The sequence below is a fragment of the Ornithodoros turicata genome, chromosome 1 (genome assembly GCF_037126465.1).
Source record: "Ornithodoros turicata isolate Travis chromosome 1, ASM3712646v1, whole genome shotgun sequence".
Taxonomy (NCBI): Eukaryota; Metazoa; Arthropoda; class Arachnida; order Ixodida; family Argasidae; genus Ornithodoros; species Ornithodoros turicata.
In genome coordinates this window covers 14925806-14946877 of record NC_088201.1, presented here as the reverse complement: position 1 = coordinate 14946877, position 21072 = coordinate 14925806, and the positions used below count along the sequence as shown (strand labels likewise).

General features: G+C 46.2%; 2 protein-coding genes across 7 annotated transcripts in view; one reads left to right on the top strand and one right to left on the bottom strand.

The window, feature by feature from the left end:
- The window catches only part of LOC135377525 (prolactin-releasing peptide receptor-like), a 774729-nt gene that overhangs the window by 530148 nt on the left and 223509 nt on the right, over nucleotides 1–21072 (top strand). The gene's annotated exons all lie outside the window — the stretch shown is intronic.
- Nucleotides 1–21072, bottom strand: part of LOC135377524 (fibroblast growth factor receptor-like 1) — a 101496-nt gene that overhangs the window by 64329 nt on the left and 16095 nt on the right. For 2 of the 5 annotated variants that reach the window (XM_064610006.1, XM_064610007.1), the window contains exon 1: nucleotides 17563–17709. The exons of 2 other annotated variants lie outside the window; for them this stretch is intronic. The gene's annotated coding sequence lies outside the window, so the exon portion shown is untranslated. Of the gene's footprint in view, nucleotides 1–17562; nucleotides 17710–21072 lie in introns of those variants that run through there. One more of the 5 variants, XM_064610003.1, reaches the window with a different exon arrangement.

Genomic DNA, 21072 nt, shown 5'->3' with positions numbered 1-21072 from the left:
CCGTGCCGCTCCTGAAGCCACATGCTTCATTGAGAACCAGATTGGCCATCATTAGATAACTCCCAGTCTACTTCATGACGCTGATAGACCACACGAATGACGCGACGCATTTTTTGGTGCTTGTCCCTCCTTCATAATATACCGTCATTCCCATTTGTCACGGGTTCAACGACGTGAATCGCGAACACAATGGCTGTGTAAAAGCTAACCACAGCCCCCTCGAACCACCATCAACAGTTTTTTCCCAGTCACCAGGTTTGCCCGGAACTCCAACAGGACACCGATTAATTACGTTCTCCCTGCACATTCAGCAGCACTCGAGACGATCCATTAATCTCTGACGGAGAGGCGCGCGCGTCGACAAAACCATATCGGCCGTCGCGGTCAAACGAAACATCAGTGTGTGCGACTCGACCGCAACAGAGGCAAGCGACGGGAGACACTCGTTCGCAGTGTGTGTGCAAACGCGGTTATCGCAGCGCGCAATCCCGCCAACGGACACACAATATGAACGGCGTCATTCATCTTCCTTGATGAATTGCCCGTCATGGGCGCGTGTGCCGAATCGGTAGCAGAAGCGTTGCGAGCGGACGACAGGTGGATATGCGGTCACGTGAGACCGTTTTAATTGAATTACGAGGGAGACGAAACAAATTGTTGACCTTTAATCGGAGCGGCTAAGAGGTCAGAGAGGGAGACGCAACAGTTGTGTCGTCGCGGAGAAAAAAAAGAGGAGAGAATGTTTATGAAAGAGGATCGGCGCATCGCTGCGAGCGTGGGATTCTGAAAACGCTGTCGACAATAGTTTCGGATTGCGTTACGGACTTCCGGATGTGTGGCGTAGTTCGCGAATTATGGCAAGATGCCAGCTGCTTCGTGGGATGGCTCGAAAGGAGGGGGCGGGGCACGTGGCGTGGCGTGCACTAAGTGCATTGATAGTGGACAATTTACGTTAAAATGGCGTCCAAAATTTTAGGAGACAGCGAAAGTTGCAAACTAGATCAGAGTGCAAGGGACATAGTATAGGTGGAGATGGTATTTCCGAAGATAAAACTGCGTTCTTGAAGTTGTTCGGGTGTGTCCGTCAGCTGTACATCTGCCACAGCACGAAGTACATACTACGTTAGAAACAAGGGAGCCTCAACTTCACTCAAATTAGCTTCCTGCGAGTAGTCAATGATGTCTTTACCCTTCGATGTGGACATTTGCTATTCCAAAAGTTCATATGAAGCTCTGTGTGCGATACATGTCCTGATACGATTTCAAACAAACACAACGATGATTGATGTTCTTCTCCCAGCGTAAGTCTTGATGTGCAATAATAACATGTAAACGTACTGTTAGTCGAAAACTGAAGCCTGAACAACTAGTGTTGCGTCATGCGACGCTCTCACCTCTAAACACGGTAACCCGAGATGCTCCAAAGCGAAGTCCGCTGGTCGACTTCCGGGGGCGTACGAATGAACTTAATCATACTCCATATCTTTATTTATTTTTTTATGGCGGGATAAAATCCCCTGGTGTTTTTACACAGTCTTCTTCTGCTATTTCCTGTTTTTGTGCGTGTGTGCTTTTGAACCAATATGTAATGGGCTATAAAATGTCAAACCTTCAACAGATCGGACATAGTTGTGGTTTTTGGTTTGTAGTCACATAATCTTCTAACCTTATAGGTTATTCTTATAGGCTGGGCAATGGGAACATGCCACGCACATGGTGCTGCGAATATCGTGGTGGCAATATTACAAGCATCCGCCGTTTTACTGTGGTTGAATATCTGCAGAAGCCAGTCTTCGCGAAAGTTCATGCATGTTTTGTTCTGGTATCTCAAAAACGCAAACGGTACGCTGCTCTGCTTCGGCGAAACTCACTTGAAAGCGTTCTATGCAAAGCAGCGTGGGCCTGCCTCAGGGCCTATTCTTAGGCCCCTCAGCCATACCGCTATCGCTCGCAGCTCACGTTAGTCTGTAGGCATTACTGTGAGATCCATCACAGCGAATTTTAGATATGCATATGAGCTAGCTGCTTAGGTTCTGGTTGGCGCAACCGTTGTACACGATACTAGTGAAAGCAAAGTTTCTACGGTGCGCGCCGCAATTCCTAGAATGGTGAACAGCTTCGTTGATTGTATTATACAACTGTGTAATGGCACGGCAAGGAAATGTTCTAAGACGGCTTTTCTTTTCTTTTTTTTTTTTTTTCGACACTGCCACGTTGTCGTACTGATTTGCGATTCTAATTTCAGCGAATATGAATCTCGTTTGAAGTGGACCACGCTGGTATCTCCTGTGCTACAAATAAACAACTAGACAGCGAGACGTGGACTGCGCAGTATTTGCTTAGCGTCACGTGTTCGCCGCATTCTGAGTCAAGGTTCTGCCCTGGAGCATATAGGTGCAGGTCCATACAGCGTCGTCAATGCTGCAAACACGCATTGTGTTTTCTTTAGATCCTCGTTAAGAAACACTTTTTTTTTTCTTTGCTTCTTCGCTTTTCTTTTTTTTTCACTAAATCGAGACGAACGATCTCGAAGAAGCTCATCCACCCTTTAACTAGCGCTTGTAAGACAAACGCCCGGCGTGTACAAACACGTTAATGCGAGTGCATCTTATACCTCCTACGCGACGCTGCTGACTAATTAGGAGAGGGAGACAGTGGCTTGAATGGGAGTTTAGTGGTGTCTCAGACGAACGTTGACAGCATGGAGGCTTAATCGCGTGCTGTTGCCGTTGCACCATCAAGGCAAACGGAGCAGCTCAGGGTGCTGCTAAACGGTTCGTGTAATTAGGACAACATTTTCTCGGTGCTAATTTTGAATCGCCAAATTACCCACGATTAGTTTTCATTAGGCCGATCTAAGCGTCCGTAGATGATCGCCTCCCTCCCTCCGCTGCGATACAATTGGGCCATTTGCCCGGCCGATAGGGAACCGGCTAAATGGACGCGGAAGATGATGACGCCAGCCAGCTATTGTTTTTCTCTGGAGCAAATGTGAATCCTTCCCTCCCTCCGCGATAAGGTAACGGGTTTGAAGTTGACTGCGTCATGGGGCCGCTGATTAAACTATGCCCAGTTGTGTTAGGCGAAGTGGCACCTGGCAAACTCCCGCTTGCTTATCGCGTCGCTGCCACGTTCCTGCGGCGTCGTGCCTTTGTTTGTGAGGCGGGTAATATTACGATCTTCTAGTAAGCGGGTGCAGTTCGTTAGGTTGACTTCGCCTCAAGAGGGTAACGCACTGGGTGAAGTTCGCTTTACAGGAGGCGGGACGGAGCGCGAGGCACGCGGTTACGGGTGGGGATGTCATGCGCAAAATACCGAGCAACCGGCCAACATGACAATTTTCCTGGTGTGCAGGGTTTAATGGTACGTCTCCGTAAGAAAAAAAAAATCGTCAAATGACATTTCCGCTGTGAAACAAAGTGCATGTTGCGAAGGAAAAATGAGTGCCAATGTTTTTGTCTTCCTGTTGGAAGTATGAAACCCGTTGCGATTAAAACCACAGCAAAGGCGATTGGGATTTCACGGTAAGTTGCAGACGAACTTACTAGTTTACGCTTGACCAACGGTCAAGCAGCGATGAAAGGGTGGCAGTTGACGAAAAGTCTGCGAGTGCCAATGACAAATCTCGAATCACTCCGATTGCCGTACAGGTGCTGTATCGTTGGTCTTGCGTTGGCGCTGTATTTTCTTGAATTAGTGAGTAAGTTGGAGTAATAATAATAATAAGTGAGATAGTTCTTGAGTGTGTAAGTGCGACAATGAACGGAACAATGAAGAGTCGGGGGGTCCTTACACATCTCAACAATGCCCCGGTGGTAGCGATACCGCTGTGGTGTAATTCGTACCGCTCCTGGCCCATAATTATCTCTCAGTTGATTATAATGAGAAAGTTACGGGTTCGAGTCCCTCCACTGCACACTCTAACTTTACATCAAACGCTGTCGCTTCACCTTAACGATTCTATACTTTCTTCTGAACTGCACATATCACTTTTAATAACACATAAGTTGTAACAAAAACGGCAAGTGAGCAAGTACCATCGGCATCAACATCGCTGCGGCACAAACGTGCTGCTACGACCTTTTCGAATGACTCTCAAGCGTATCCCCCGCATTCGGCCTCTTGGCTCATTGGTGATGGACGCACGGGGAAGCTGATATAAGCGAAAAATAAACGGAATCGAACAAAGCGGGAAAAAAAAAAGCGAAGCATTACGTGTATTTAATCAAAGTCTCATCCTATGTAAGCAGGGAAGAATTAGCGATGCGCATACTTTGGGGAAATCTCGAAGCGCTTAGCATAAATTTAGACCTGCAATCGATTACCGATGCTCGGTGAAATCTGTTAATATACGGCGAAGAAGGAAAATCTTCCAATTCGGAGACACGCCTTCTCTTTCGGGCAGCGCAATGATCCGCAAGGTTTGCGTCCTTATGGATGAGTACCGCCGTTAAAATGCGCGTAATGGAAGTTACATCGTCGCCTATGGTCCATGCACTATTACGTTGCTTATTGTGTGTGAAAATAACCGCGAAGCATGCTCCATTGCCACAGCGTGCAAACAACGAAATGGGCCGTTGGTTGGCGGCGTTATTGCAGAGCGTGTCTGCCTGCCGATGTGCGGCATGTTGCCCGGGCTGGATTGTGGGTGCTGGGCCAACTTCACAGGGAACTGTGCCTTACAGCGTCAGGGATAAACACCCAAACATCACAGCCGGTGCCGTGATTCTATGTCCCGTGGCCGCTAGACGCCAAATTCGAGCGACTTCTAAGTATTTTTTTCCCCGCATAAAGATTATGTTACAGTAATCGAACTCTGCCTGTCTATGGTAAATCTCTTGGCTAGTGCGGGCATCGGCAGTGGTACTGTGCGTGCCGTGGCGTTGCCTGATAATTCGCTGAACCCAAATGTCGACTGCAGAACATTCACTTCGCGTCGGCCACGCTGAGATTGATACCCCATTTGCACAGCCCATACGTATTGATGTGATGCCAGCGCATCCGCTGCGTCGTTTCCGGGAACTGCATAATAAACGCCGTTGCCTACGGGCTTAGTTTCGTTCAGTCGCGCGATGTGTACTGCTGCGATATGAGAGAGGGTATTTTCCATGATGTATAGCCGTGAAATAAATGTAGTTGTAGCTCGGCGTTTATTACTGTGGTAGATGACTTCGTCGAACGATTTTGTGTTAGAACACCCAACATTCTCTATCAGTCCACGAGGAAGGAAGCGCCGAATATTCGTACTTTCAGTCTGTTATCTTTTGGGAATAATCTGTGTATTCACGCGTTTATTTATGCAGTTTAACCTCAGAGTTTACGCAGCATTAGATGATTCGCAGCAAGGATAGATACGAACTTCAGTAGTCGCAGTGGAACAGGAGACCCATGATACAAAGATAAGAGTAAAATTTTTGGTACAGAAAATGTGAAAATACTTGAAGCCGACCACATAATGTTCTTTTTTCTTTCAAGGCGAGTAATGGAATAGAGCCGGTGGTTTCATTTGAGATAAATTTTGCGATAGGATACCCAGCCTAGCAGAGAAGCAGGTGAACCTTCTGTCTGTGGTCCAGTCGCAAAGAAGTACATGATAGGATTGATATTAAGGATCGTCAGAGCTTGGCTAAAAAGAATAAGTATATTGAGAGGTTATTCCAACTCTACATTGAGCCGACCGTTGGATCGATTCGCTTGTGACAATGACTGTATATTCCCAATTTGTCATAGGAATTTATTACGTAGCAGACTACAGAGGTATTTGTTGGACTGTGTAATGAGCGTTGCCGACCAGGAAATTTTACAGTCATATAATCTGTTGCTGTCTAAACTAAAGAGAAGGAAGAACGAGAACCAGTTTTCTGCAGAACACAACGCAACGTGTGAGATGAGAACACAAGTGTTCAGATGTAGTACAACTTTGCCTGAGGACGGGTATGATGCGGGTGCGGCATATATGATATTTCGATGCAGCACTATAGACATATATATGGCCACACCCCAGGAACATTTTAATTTACACATAATTCAGTTTCCATAAAAGTAAAAATTCAAAATAACACGCTGTACACAACATGAATTCGTACGTCAACAAGCATTCTTGTCGTCTGCCTGAAGGAACACTGAGCAAATGGAGAAAGCGTGCGTTGTGCTACCAGTTGCTTCCTATACCACGTCTCTTTTACTGCGCGTCCGCTGTGTTCCGCAAGGAGGCGGTGGAATGTTGAACGATTTCCCTTATTGATCATTTGTCGCTGATTTAACGGGCACATTTTGCGTTCCCTATTTCTCCTTTTTTTTTCTTCCGCGTCGTCGTCTTCTCACGTGATCCAGCTGAGCCCGATCAACGGCGCCACTGCCAAACCCCGGTCGATACTGGCGAATGAATTATAAATAGGGTATATCATAACGAAGCTAGCTCGCTTCATCGCTCTGCGCATGTTTGCACACGAAGGAGTATAGGCTTGGGACGCAATTTATTTCGTTTACTCTTTGCATATCTTTCTCTCAGCCAAGCCGCCGGGGCCCCGCGAAACCTAGGCGATGAGCACATAATGTATCGGATGACGCAAATGGTACCTTAGCTTAGTTGCGTATCTAGTATGCGTATAGTGTCTAGTGCGGAGTAGTGTGTGCTGAAGCGTAATAAATTTTCCCATAGCAGTGGTACCTAGCGCCTTGCTCAATAATCTTGCTATTTATCGCGCATTTTGATCAAATTCCGCGCGTATTTCCTTACTGATTTGTCACTCTCTCTCTCTATCTCTCTGCTACAAGAGGTGATATCATGCGCCTGTTTCTAGGTGCGGAATATCCTTGCGACGATCGGCACAGTTGCTTAAGGAAATGCAGGAACCCATTCAGAGGCCCGTACCCTATATCAGAGGTCTTCAACCGGGGATTCGCGGACCTTGTCCTGAGGTTTCGCGAACATGATACTGTATACGCTTCCCGCGAGCGCAACTTGAAGGTGTATCAATTCTCGCCCTCGGCCAGCCCTGGTAGCCAACCATGAGCGTTCCCAGGATTTTTTCCCGGGGAAAGCAAAGAACTTCCAATGGGTTGTGGGGGGTGGGGGTGGGGGAGGGTAAAGCGGGCAACCAACAGACACTATGTAGACGATGAGCGGTGACAATCGATACCAGCGATGTGGGGAAAGGCTCGGAGTATTGATGACGACATCTGATCTGAGTCTACATCGTGGCGACCTGCGAGTAGACCTCCAGGGCAGGGAGGGGGGGGGGGGGGTGACACTCTTGTCCCCCTCTCGGAGCGCCCACATCTCCAGCCGTGGCCGACATCTCGTATCGCTGGCATTTCAGTGAATCCGGCAAAGCTCAGGCAATGGCAAGTATCCCACTGACATCGCTGCTGCCCAGAGTTGCCCAGAGTCTCCCGACTGTTGCGCGAAAATAAATATTTTTTTCTCCTTGGGCGAAATGTAGCTCACCTGGCCCACTTCGCGTCTACCATTTTGTAGTAGTAAGTTCCTCGAAGTCGTGCTGGCACGATCACGGGTTCCCTCGAATAACAACGTAAGTGGAGAACCACCGACCTGAACGATGGGAGCTTCGACGGCGACGAAGTGATAGAGGTGTAACATAAATAAGACGCGGACAGGTAGGGTAAGTAAAGAAAAATACATCTGTTAAAGGGGGGGGGGGGTGTTGAATGTTTGAAAAAAGGAAAGGGAAAAGTTAGCCATACACGAGGCTTGATATTCCCAAATAGAAAACGGACAACCTATGAAAACTTATATTTTAAGGAATAACCTATAACTATTATATTTATTAAGGCATAAACTATAAAAAAATATAGGCAGGGAAGGGATAGACAATTTCAACAAGTGCGAATTCTTAGAGATATCTAGCTGCCATCTGCTGCCAATGGAACCCACGAATAATGGTGATCATGAGCTCGACATATTCAGCTGAGGCTGGTATCTCAGTATCAGGATATCAGCTACAGAGTACAAAAGAAAGGAATAACTCACTTTTCCGTAACCGATTTGATCAGTCAAACAATACAAAAGAAAAGAAAAGGAATAGCGCTCGGCGTAATGCTATATGCAGGAAGGTATTTTGTTAAAGCTACTGCAAGACTCAATAACGTCAGATTGCTTGTGGACATTGCATTCGTTGACTAACAAAACCTCCTTCCGATCGAGTACGGAGCTCCCTCAAATGGTGCAACTACAGATTATGTCCCTGACTTATATTGGAATCCATTTTGAATGGCACTGTGCCGCATACCGCGAAATTAGTTGAACGAACCGTTTTCCCTTCCGTCCCCAGACTGCAATTTAGCAAATTGCAGTTTTTAATTAAACGCTCATTAAAAAAGGAAGAGGCAGTCGTCGAGTACCTCTAATTTCATCCAAGCCCTAATTCGATTCTGCTGAACGATGCAAGCGGGATGGGGTAAAATCACCGAAAGCAATGAAGCTAAGGAATGACTACAGGAAAGTGTACTATGGCAAGAAAGAGTTGATCGCATGTTTAGCCGGGAGCGGGTGGGAATGAATATTGCTCTTTGGAGCGATGTGGTCCGCCAATCATTCGGAAGGAAACGGGCGAAAGAAAAAAAAAAAGAAAAAGAAAAATAGAAATGCGATCTCCCTGCCCATATAGGACGCGGTTGATGGCAGAGGGTGAAAACATTCCCATTCAGTAAAAGGTGGGCAGCGAAGCAAATGCTCCAAATGCATTAGCGTAGCTTCTCTCCGTGTTTGCTGCGCTGCGAAGCTGGAATAATATTTGCACCGTGTTCCGCGAAAGCTTATTTGCATAGAAAGTATCCCAACTCCTTGTAGGTTGCTGTACTAACTTCAGTGAGCCGAAGTATGATACTATTTCAGCGACCCGTCTTTCCAAGTACGTTGTGTTTTCGAAAGGAAGCGGTGGTGCCACCAAGAACATCTACCGAGTAATGAGCTGTGCGTTTGTGCGAGATGTTTGCGTTTCCCCGAGTCCTACACTTACAAAGCGCGCGAGAGAGAGAGAGAGAGAAAGAGAGAGAGAGGGAGTACGGAGGTGAAAGAGAATTTCCGACGTATCGCGGACAGCACATGTGAGGCAAATAGTCGTGGTAAGAATTTAGTTTGAGGATAGAGTCAAATAGAAGATAGAAGTTGACAGCTTCTCTAACAATGTCAACCTAAGGTACCTTAGAATATGCAGCTGGTATTCACTCTGGTTCGTGCAAGTTCGCTTCGTATAGTTCACATATTGCAGAGAGCAGTTGTCATGTTTCCGGTAGGCAGACATGTCAAGATATGGTCGGTTTTTAATGCAGTCAGGAAGGGTCGGTGAACGTTCCGAAACAACGACGGGATGAAGAATACCTTAAACGAAAGACCAACACGTGTAGTCGAATGGAGAGCTAAGCATACCTGAACAACCTAAAAATACCTTAAACAACGGCCTTAAACACGGGCAATCTTGTAGTACTGTTTGCTGAACGCATGTACAACCTGTGTGTATTCATCTATAGGGCACGAAACAAACCCGGGGGTCCCGCTCCCATCATACTATCTAATTGACTAATTAACTATCGTTTGCTTGCTTGACTTTTCTTTCGTTGAACAGTAACTTGCATGAGGCAACGGGTATTAGCATAGCATATCATAATTCATAGCTCTGCTCCTCCCATAGTCTTATTCTCTGCTTCGTGAAAATAGAGAACCGTAAGAGAACGGAATCCATCAATCTCAACCAACGAGATATTAATTTCGCATATTGTACCATAACAGACGGCCACGGCTCAACTCTGACGTGTAGCTCCCATTTTTTCCTTTATATTCTCTCCCACCGTAGCAAAAGATATGCACGATGAATTACTCACTGCTCATAGGAAACGTGAGTCTTACTGACAGCCATTTGCTTTCGTCGATAATTAATTCATGGGAGCGCTTTCTCGACCGTGACATTCCAAGAGCTTCTTGGTTTTCTTTCCTGGTGATAGCCAGCACGTCCCGCGCTCAAACTCGCATCCGTACACATGAATGCCTGCAGAAGGCCATGATTTGTAGCGAGCCGCTACAAAAGGACAGGTGATCGTTTTTCTTTCAATTCTCTCGTTTAGCCTCGCATTTAATTAGAGGAGTCTCCTCTTCTTTCTTAGCCTACCACTGCCCTTTCCCCAATCTTGTAGGCCAACTTCGTTCTGTCTGCGGTAGACGTACTATACAATCAACAAAAACGGAGGTGCGCTTGTGTCTGCTGCGGGACGGGTATCTGCGACCACCTCGGGGGGCCGGGCGAGGAGGATAAATTGCGGGGGAGAGGTCAAGAGAAAGGGAAACAGTTGACGCTCGCAAGTAGCGAACCGTATGGAGCATGCACCTGAATACGTAATGGGACGCTGAGGGTCTGCCCAGAGCGACGGATTGTTTTACTTGTGACTGTATCACGCAGCGGCGACTTCGTTTAGCCAGAGCATCGCTCGGCGACCCGCTGAGAGAGAGAGCTCGAATTTTCAGCTCGAGGGCCAAGGCCAAAGGAGACAAGGAGAGACATGGAATAGCGACCGTATAGGTGACACGCGGACGTGAGCGCTGCGTTTCAATTATCGTGCCGTCAAGAGGGCAGACGGAGGGGACTGGCAGACGAAAGGATTTCGTCCAACGAACTTGAATTTTCGAGAAGGTTTGAAAATTCTTTTTTTTTGTGTGTGTGTGTGTGTGTGTATTTGCTTTTTTTGTATGCGAACAAAGAATTGATTTTCTGCTGCGGAGCGCGAGCTCCGTAGATTTAACGTTTTCTTATCAAAACGTCCCTTTTAATGCCCTCGCAGCCATATATCTTGAAGGATGCAACGCGCCTTTTTTCTATCAGCCGTGTCAAATCTGGCTGAATATCTTTTTCTTTCTTTATTTATTTATTTTGATTACATTTTGGTGCAGAATTTCATAATTATATATCATGACACGCAGAACGTTCATGTTTTTACACTCAGGGTGTATATCCTGAGTCATATCGATATTGACGCGTAGAAAAACGTCAGGTCTGCTCGGGATTGTTGACAGAGTGTCGATAGCAGTTACGAAAAAAAAAGTGAAAAAGAACGAGAAGTAATCGATCGTATTTCTTGCGGGTAAAGGAAGAAAGATGGGGCACGAACGTCTTGGCATAAGCGATTGGATGGAGTTGTCTCACAACAAAAAGGTTGTCTTCCATCGCTTTTGAAAGCGCCGAGAGAAATAAAGGGGCAGATAAAGATCTGTCGATATGTCGATATTTGGAAAATTGGCTGTTCTATCCTTCTCAGTGTACATCACGTGCTGAATATCGGGTGTAGTATCCTGGTCTCTCTCCGGATCATGTAATGTTCTTACGGCGTATAACGGTTCGAATACAGGTATTAGGTGAACTGGCCCTTACGTCCACGGTCCTGCAAGTGCTCAAGCAGCAGCACGAAGCGCGCGAGTGCATATACGGGTGCTTTGAAGTTTGTCTTGCTTGTGCACCTCATCTAAGTGAAACACTCCACAGATAAGCCCCCCCCCCCCTTCGCTAACTTCATGCGCTTTCAGTACATTGTGTTGCCTCAGTACAGCTGACAGAGCACACCTATACATATAAAATATGATAGTTGGTTTACAGTTTGAAAAAAAAAAAAAAAAGGTTCTATTATACCTCTCGTTTGTACGCTTCTCTGATGTTTGGGTGTATGTGGCGCAGTTAACGCTAAGATACAACGACGATATTGTGCAGTGCAACGTTTCCACAGAAAAAGCAATGGACAATTATCGGTTTATGCCTAGACTACCTGACAGTACGCAAGTGCCCAATCGACCCTTTAGTGTTGAGAAAATACTGGGGAGCTGGCCAAGGCAGCACCAGCAACCTGCGCTGTGTTCACTGACGACCTACCTCAAGGACATACGACCAGTGCGACACACGTTTCCATTTCTTTCTTTCTATTTCTGATCTAATCTGTAGGGCCCGGATCTTTAGGCATTTGCCTATAAATGCCTAGAAACGCCTAAATACGACATTTTCGGGGTTGCCTGCCTTTTTATCGACTCTATTGCATTGTAGCTCTTATAAACATTTTCAGACGCCATAAGAGCCTTTTTTAGAGATGTAAATGCTGTGCTGCAGAGTGCTGCACTTTGCTTTTCGTTACTGCATGTTGCGTGTTTGTTCCTTTTTTTTTTTTGCGTACATTTGATCCAAAGATTTGACCTCTCTGGGCCTTTCAAGATCTTCGAGAGCGGAAAACTAAAAGTATTATTCAATATAATGTGCTTCCCTGCTGCCTCAGCATTCATGTACCAGACGCCAAAGCTGATATGGTACTGTAGCCTATAAACGAGCAAGTTTTCCTTGGTGGAACATTCTGAAACATCAAGAAAGCCAAAGAGCGTACCAGATTAACGTGCCTGTTTTTGCTTTTTATTGCCTATTTTGGCCTTTTTTGAGGCCTAAATGCCTGCCTATTTCCGTCGTTTTTGGTGCCTAAATTTCCGGGCCCTACTAATCTATCCAGTAACTCCTATGTCGTGACTCACATCTCCATTTTTTTCCTTTACTACATCAAATCACCGCTGGTGAATTTCCCGGGACGGATACGCGGTCTGTGGAACAAAACGCATGTGTGTATCTCAAGGAAACGCTGCATTTGCATTAAATTGCCAGTGTGCAATTCATATTTCATAACAGTCAGTGCAGAACACCACCGTCACCGTTTTCAGATCCCTAACGCAGCTCAAACAACCACACAATATGCCCCCCCACAGATGAACCCCCGAACCCCTCTACTATATATACTTCACTTTATCATCGAGAAAGCGGACGCCTAAAATGAACGCACTTTTGAAAGCACGCGTTGCTCTCGAGAAAACGATAAAATATTACTCGCAAACGCAGAACGGCTCGCACATTGTTGCCGCGCGCAGTCTAGCGCGAATTGCGCGTGGCAAAGACCAACAGGTACGCGCTGTGTTTTCGTGACGCCTACGCCACTGCAGCTGAATAAAACAATCAGCGCCTCGCCTTCCTCTAGCAGAATTAATCAGTGCTCCTCCGTGGCGTACGGGAGCCTCGCTGTTTGCCCGAAAGCTCTACGAAACCTGTCGTGTTCTCATGGGAGATGGACGAATCGCTGGCGCTTGAGATTTACGTCCCGCACGGCACGGCTTCCCTCCAAAAACTGTGTATACCCCGCGCGCGATATATAAGGAGTTATCTTCCAATTCCCATTGCTCGCATAAACTGAGGCACAGATGTGGAAGTGCCTAGTATTGATCGTTCGTATTAAGGTCTTTATTGCAATACGGGCGGAAAATTTATTATATGAAATCGAAATGAAAACGCCGGTCGCGATGAAAATGGGTACAGCTGCGTCAGCTCTCTCTCTGCCTGGTTTCCCGTATTGCTGGGCATTTTCCAGTATGATTAGGTGCGCAAAGTACGATGAGCTACTGAAAATAATTAGCGCAGAGTGACGGTTGGACGTTTGAACAAGTCTGAAGCAAATATATAGGCACGCCTTTTTAAATCAGCGCCGCGTAAAGAATGATTTCAGTCAGGGACAGATGTTCGGTCTATGGAACAAGAAACCAAACTATTTGCTCAGCGAAAACTAAAATGTTCTTCTCGCTCCACTACGACACAAGAACCGCCGCTACATTGTACGTGTTTATATCCTTGCTGCGTTCTTTACAATGGTTATCGGATTACGCGCGGCGGAACTGTGCTCAAATTTGACAAGCGATGGTACGGCACCCGATGATTTCCAATCACCCCCTCTTTACAAGATTACCTCAACGAAACAGCGACAGGCCGCCGTCCGTATGTTTCGAAGTAGAGTGCTCACCCGTTTCAATGTGACTTTCTGTTTTGCGCCAAAACGATGAACGTTTGAGATTTACTCCAACAAACTCCGGCGCAGTGAAGGAGCGCGTAACCTGGGAGCGCGGAATGTGATTATCTATAGGGCATTGTTGAGGCGGGCGCCGCAATCCACCTGTCAGACTGTCGTGCTTTGGTCGATGCCACCAAGGGCACGCCGTCGCATCGATCAGTAGCAGCAGCCTCTTTCTAAAAGTAGGCGCCGAATCTAGAGGCCTAGTGATCGATGACTTTTGACAGGTGGTTGAAGGGCCCGACCTACGGAGATCCGTGAGTTTGGGCAACCGATAGGCGATCCATATGAAATTGCTACTTGCTAATGTCAACAGCAAAGGCAAAACTGTCCCTCCAGTGGTTGGAGCAGAGTACACGCGTCTCCGCAGGCTGCATTTTGCGCGATCGACGGCGTAAATGTTGGTTGAACGGTGCTGGCTCGGTCTTGAACGAGAGCGTTGGTTGAGTACGGACATGCGCTCGCGAACCTTATGGTTATCGAGTGGGTATCGTGGTTGATGTTGTGGGGCCCGTCAAGTACTGCACGCAAAGTAATAATTTGGAACTTCGCAAGCCTTTTGGAACTGAGATGATTCGTCGCTTCGGTAAATATGGAGTCTGGTTTGTTTAATCAACAAGCACTACGGGGGGAATGCAATGCTACCCTTCTTTCTCCTTCAGTTGAGGTTTTGTGTGCCGCAGACGGGAATGGCTCAACAAAGTCCAAGTGTAGTTATTCTGTTACTGAGAATAGAATATTCTTTCGGACTGCCGTAGATTCCAACTTAGGAATATGGATTACTCAAGTCGTCCTGTATCATCCATCGTTCCAGTTCGGTTCCTGGCCTGTTTCATACAGCTCTGTCACGGTGCGCGATGAAACATTGTGTAGTTCCTGGGAGGTTTTGTGAATAACAATCGTTCACTTCGTTTAGCTGCCTATGTTCACGCTGGAGTTCGGTTGGGCTCGCTGACGCAGAGCGAAACACATGACCGTGGTAGGTATTCCTTATTTCAATGCACATTCGTCGCTGACATAGTCTTCTCGCCAGTTTAACTGACATAGTAAGCTGCATTGCGCGTAGTAAATCAAAAACATATTATAAATATTTGCCATGCTTTCCAATGACATTAGTTACGACGGTCTTAGTTGCATTATTTTTGCGTTGCATTGTAATAAGGTAAATCTGCTTCATGCTATGCGGTTTCCATCAATTAATGAATGTATAATAAATAAGATGTCCTGTCTCACTTTTTCTTTTCATTTTTACCTCACTGAAATGGTAGAGAACAACGAATAGTTTGGCGTTCTGCATTTACAAAAACGTTTGGTATTATCAGTTTACCAGTTATCTTGTTCGTTTTTCTGCAAGATAATGACGCTCCACGGTGTAAGAACCCCATCAAGGCGCATTTTAACGTGGAATAAATAAAAAAATATATATCTACTCTCTTTTACCACAGGTTTTATCCGCCGGCAATCAGGCGCGTATACCTGCCACGCCATGCTTTCAAAGCATCAGAGGCTGAAAAGAAACTTGAACCTTCCCGACCTGCTATAGATATCTCGCTGCTATCTGTACCCCCTTGTCAAAAAGTGGCTGAACTAACTCAATTTTTCAGCTTCTGAATTTGAGACGTAAGAGGCTCCATGAGTGTAGGTGTCAGCTCTGCTTAGCGCGATATCTTGCACGGTTCAGCGTATAGCGCGATATTCAGCACGCGACTGAGTATACACGTTGGTGTTTGAAGTATTCGGCGCATGTGAATACGGTGACACAATGAAAAATAATAAAGAGAGAATAATGAAGAGAGAGAATAATAAAAAAGAGGGGGGAGGGGGGGAGAATAAAGAATTCAGTAGCCGAATCTGCCGTGTGACGAATTCAATCTCTCCCTATTATTTGTCTTCATCAACATCAACATCATCAACGTCAAGAATTCATAGCGCGTCAATGAGCTGTGGCTACATTTTGATTCACAGTCTCCACTTTATTTGTTTCTTTCACCAAACCGACCAACCATTTTGGCTACTTCATGGTTCATGCAGGGCGAAATGACGTTCGCGTTTTGATGTGTACCTTGCTCGCTATCATGAAGACTTGACGGACACAACAGACATGTTCCGGTATATGGTCTGCTGCACGAAATTGATTTTCTGTCATTTGTTTATTGAAGACGTACTACTTTCACATCATTATTCACAAGTATTAAAGCGTTGGCGAACATCCGTCCTCCTGTGGAAGCGGCACACTCTTATTTTTTTTACACCCTTTATATACACCCTAAAGGGTGTAAAAAAATTAAGAGTGCAGCGTACATCGTTTAACCTTCCGCACGGAACTACGCAACCAATTTGTAAATGCCGCCGACTGCCGACGGCCGTGTTCGAACTTGGAACATCCAGGATAACGTACGGACACCATGGAAGAATTATATGTCCACACATAACTAATGCGTGCTCTCTCCCTTCGCCCCTATAGGTGATATCTCGTCCATGGGACAGCTGTTTACGGTACTGTTAGAACCAGAGCTACTCGTTTCACACGCGGGCTCCCTGCCATCCCCCGTTTGTCAAACAGAAGCACTATAGCAATAAAACGACACGAAGGAGGATAACGGTCCGGGAGCACTTGTTGAGCTACGTTTTATGCGGCGGGCAGATAGCGTATTAGTCGACAGTGCGCGGACGACCATGTAAATAAGCGCGGTACGAAGAAGGCGCAGCGACGTATGTAAAAACCAGTGCTGACGTCACGGCAAATGTGCCAATTGCGCAAGTAAAGTCAGTCACCGAAACCTGAAAGACACCAGACTCTAGGAATCTCGCCTGTTGTATCTCACTAAGCGTAACTGGATTTCGTTCAATTTGAATTAGCGATGCAAATGAGGTGTCTGCGCGAGTGAAGCGATCTAAATCTGTATTGTGCGTATTCGGAAATAACCAGACAGAAACACTGAGCCTCTAACTGTATTGAGCCTCATCAGGGAATGCCGATGATACGGGGGTGGAATAAATGCGTCTACCGTCAGGAGTCCATGATAATATGATACGGAGAAGTTGCAAAACAAGCATTAGTGTGAGAAAGATCACGCCGCCGTCGTGTTTGACTAAGAGAACGGCATCACAGATAGGTATTACGATATTAAACTCCAAGAAGTGTAAATATTACAAAGGACTGTGACACATAGCGACTAATTGTTTTTTTTTTCTCTCTCTCTTTCTCTTTCTTCTCCTACCAAACGTTACGTTGTTACGTTTTATGGAGATGGGAAAGTGAGTACCTTTAAAAGAAAACTTTAATGATTGTTTACAACTAACCCTGCATCTCTAGGCGTGTCCTTCTTGAGTTTAATATTTAATTTCACATGGCAGCTGTGGAAAGTACGGCTAATATATGTCACTCGAATATATTATACATTCTGTTACGTGAACAACCACGGTGCATCACCCGTTCTTTGGCTAAAACGCATCCTGGAAAAGTACACCAGGATTCTGGTGAACTTACTTCGCGTCATGTCCGCGATCAAACGCATTTGTTTTGAGAAACGGTCCAAACATTTGTCAGACCGCACGCTGCGTAGTGAGACGTAATGGAGCGGTGTTTGGGTCAGTCGGGGTACCTGACGGACTTCGATCTGCGCCTCGATGTGAAGGCACGCTACCTTTCCCACGGAGCTTCGAGACGCGACATGCCGTCACAACACTCACCTCGGCTTCCTCCCGCTAGCTGGAATCCGGCGGCATGTCCTCAGCCGTCCCCAGCGCGTGGACCTCGCTCTCAGCTGTGCACGTGCATGAGGAGAGACCACGCCGAGCAAAGTGCTGCTCTCACTCAATGTGGGCTCTTGCTGTCTCTTCGAGCGAGTTGGCCTCCGCCGGCGCATGCGCGCTCTACTCTACGTGAGGCGCCCTCGCCCGGTCCGCTCACCTGGTGGCGCTGCCGGTGCCGTGATTAAGCGCATTTTTGTTTGGCTTTCCCTAAGCGGGAAGAAAGCGCTCCAGCGCAAGAGGCTGATCTGCGTGCGCCCAGTGATCTTTGCCGAGGAGAAACTCGTGAATGAGCTTCTCTCGAACCACCTTGAAATTCATCACTGCCGTGAAGATTGCAAAGGGAGGAAATTGGTTTCGTGGTAGGACCTGAATCTTGAATGTAATGCTACGGTTCTATTATCTGGAGTCCCATCTGAGTTTGTCCTACCGAAGCCTGTGGGTTAGTTTTCAATGGAGATGAGAGAGCGGTATTGATGAGCGCCGTGCGTGATCTACCGGCACTAAAGTCTTTTCTTTCTTTTTAACATTTGTCTCGCTACACCGGAACCTGAGTACATAAAGAGTAGGACTGCGAGGTAACGTGTAATGCGAATTCCAGAAACTGTGCAGCGCTGTAAATTAGTCGAGAAACGTCTAGATTAAGATCAAGAGTAACAATGGCAAACTTTACTTTTCTGTCATATATTGCTACACCCTTATACGCACATTGCTTCAAACCGTACGGCATAACATGACAGTCAGAAAAACGGACCAACACATATTTTCGTCAAGGTTGACACGAGTCGTGGAAACGTTGAGCAAAACGAATCGCTGTGACAAGACAGCTGTCGAGCGGCCACTTGGGTGGCCCAAAGTGTCTAGTTCTCCAATGAGCGGGTAGCAAACCAAACTGCATAAAACCTATAGAATCGCATTGCATTAGGTGGTCACGTGTACTGGAGTACTCACATCTCCATATTTTTTTTATTTTTCAATCAATCAATTAGTCAATCAGGTTAGTGGCGACCAAGTGGCATAGAAACTTTTGAATAGTTACAGACGAATATCTCGGTTATTTCCTTTCCTTCCGAATCGACGCTCTGTGTGCCGTGCCTCGAATAACACTGAGAAAGAAAATGCGACCGCTGTTCAACTCGACGTTCTCTGTGTACGTATCGAAGAATGGCTGAATTACATTCTACTTCCAACTTTAATTTTGTTCCACCTGACATACTCGCAGTAATAAATACACGGTGAAGATGATATGGGGGTGTTTCACCGCTAGGGTGCTGCACCCTACCCCATCGCATGTGAGGCATTAGATGAGGGACATGAGCGTGAAGTGGAATGAGTTAAGTAGTTCACAGAACAATTTATGGGTCCTCTAGTCTAGTGGCTGTGCAATACAGCCAGAAATATGTTCTCAATTAGATCGCACGAGCGTGCGGTATTTTGGCGCAAAGACACACGTGAATTGTTCTATCGCTGGCACAAAAACTTGCAGCTCGGTTTAAATTTTACATATGATGTAAATGTAAACTGCCATATCCGCACCTTCATTCTGTGACGATTGGATTTGGTGTCAAAATGAGAAATCGGAAATGTTTTCTTTCCGAGTGCATTCGAGCAGCTCCAGATCGTCGACCCTTTTCCGTGAGTCACGAATATATTGACTAATGGCTGACCGTATCTCCTTTCCCGACTCGGGTGGGATATTTTCCCCTCCAAGGATGTCTCAAGTTGTGGCTAGATATATTGGCTCGATTGCATCTTTCCTGACTCCATCGAACGTTTTGATTCTGGAGCTCCCTTGTGACCGTTTGAATAAGTTTCCCCGCTGTATAAGTTGACCAAGACGCACACTTAATGGGGCTGCCACTCCCATCCTTTATCGGTGCACCCATGGCGGAGGGATAGGCAGGGAGTACTTGAAGACAGCTGGTCGAAGTCGCGTCCGCTGAAGTTCCCACTTTCATATCCAGTGCCATCCGAAGAGCAGCAAAGAGAGATATCAAGCAGGAAAACGAGTAGAGTCTTCCACTGACGTTTGAGACGGCGACGACATAATTCCAGGGCATAGATATTAGAGAGTTTTAGCATATCGAACGCAAAGGCGACAGCGTACGTAACAGATAGCGTTGGTGGTTCTGTGCACTGCGCGAAGCTCTCTTTCTGTTACGGGCGTGCGGAGAACCATCTACGCTATCCCTTTCGTACGCAAAGGTGATACCGTACGATGTACTAAAACCCCCTATTGTTCAAGTGTAGATATAAATAGATATAGATATAGTTCATGTTCGGTGAGGTTTGGTCATGTTGTGAACATTTCGTAAACAAGTGAAATAAATATTCTATTCAATGTTCAAGTGGCACCAAAACTTTTAAACGTCCGGTGTGCCTATCGATGACTACATCGACCGTTTCCTACTTCTTCTTCTGCAGCTTCTTCCTTCCTTCATCTTATTAATATCATTCTTCTTTCTTTCTTTTTTTTTTGTAACTTGATGTCTCACTTAGCTGTTGGGTACCAGAATCGTGTCGTGTCATATCGCACTATATTCAATGTAACGTTATTCATAAACAAAATGACAACAGACTGGGTTATGAGATGGAGCTCAGCACAGACTTTTACCGGCATGGTTCGATGCATGGAATCGCACAGTAAAAACCCTATCTACTTGGCACACTATTGACAGACGAGGCGAAAAGGAGAGGAGCACTTGCTTGCTCGTTTTCCATGTGTTGAGAGAGGTCAGGCTTAGAATCAAGACTTGCTACTCTTTTGGGTATATGCATGGAAGGGTACTTGGGTATACTGTACACGGGAGGAGTACGTGCCCCTTGTTCCCCTTCTGTCATGGATACGCCGCCGCGCGATTTATTTGCAGACTTCTAGAGGAAAATAGACAAGAATACCTCAACTCCTGACACAAAAGTGGAGAAAGCATCCCTGCATCGGATCATTCTAAGGTCATCTCTGCCATAGCCTGAGATAACAGTGCTTCCGCGCAATGAAACATTACATCCTTGTGTACCCTCATTATCGCAGCCTGAGAAGGGCCCCAGAGCAGCCCGCCTCAGAAATATTGTATTCTTCTAACAAGAGCGCATTTTTTTGCGTACTCTAGGACAGTATTGCTTTTCGGCACTACAACGCTCCACACCAAAGAAACCAACTCACGCACCAAACTTACTGACTGACTACTCTCGTTTATTTAAGCGCCCATCCTTGCCTCCAACAAGGGCGGCTTAACGTCCGGTCTATGTTCCGCCAGCCCTACTCTTACACCACTCGTCTATATATATTATTCCGTGCTTACTAGTCCCTAACAAAGCTCCGCCGGAGTGCTCACCGCTGTATTATACGGACAGACTAACGTAATTTGCATTTACTCCTAGCGTACAGGCGGCGTCTCCAATAACGCCGAGTACTTGTATTTGTTCCTCCGCGCGCCCTGCTCCTCCTCC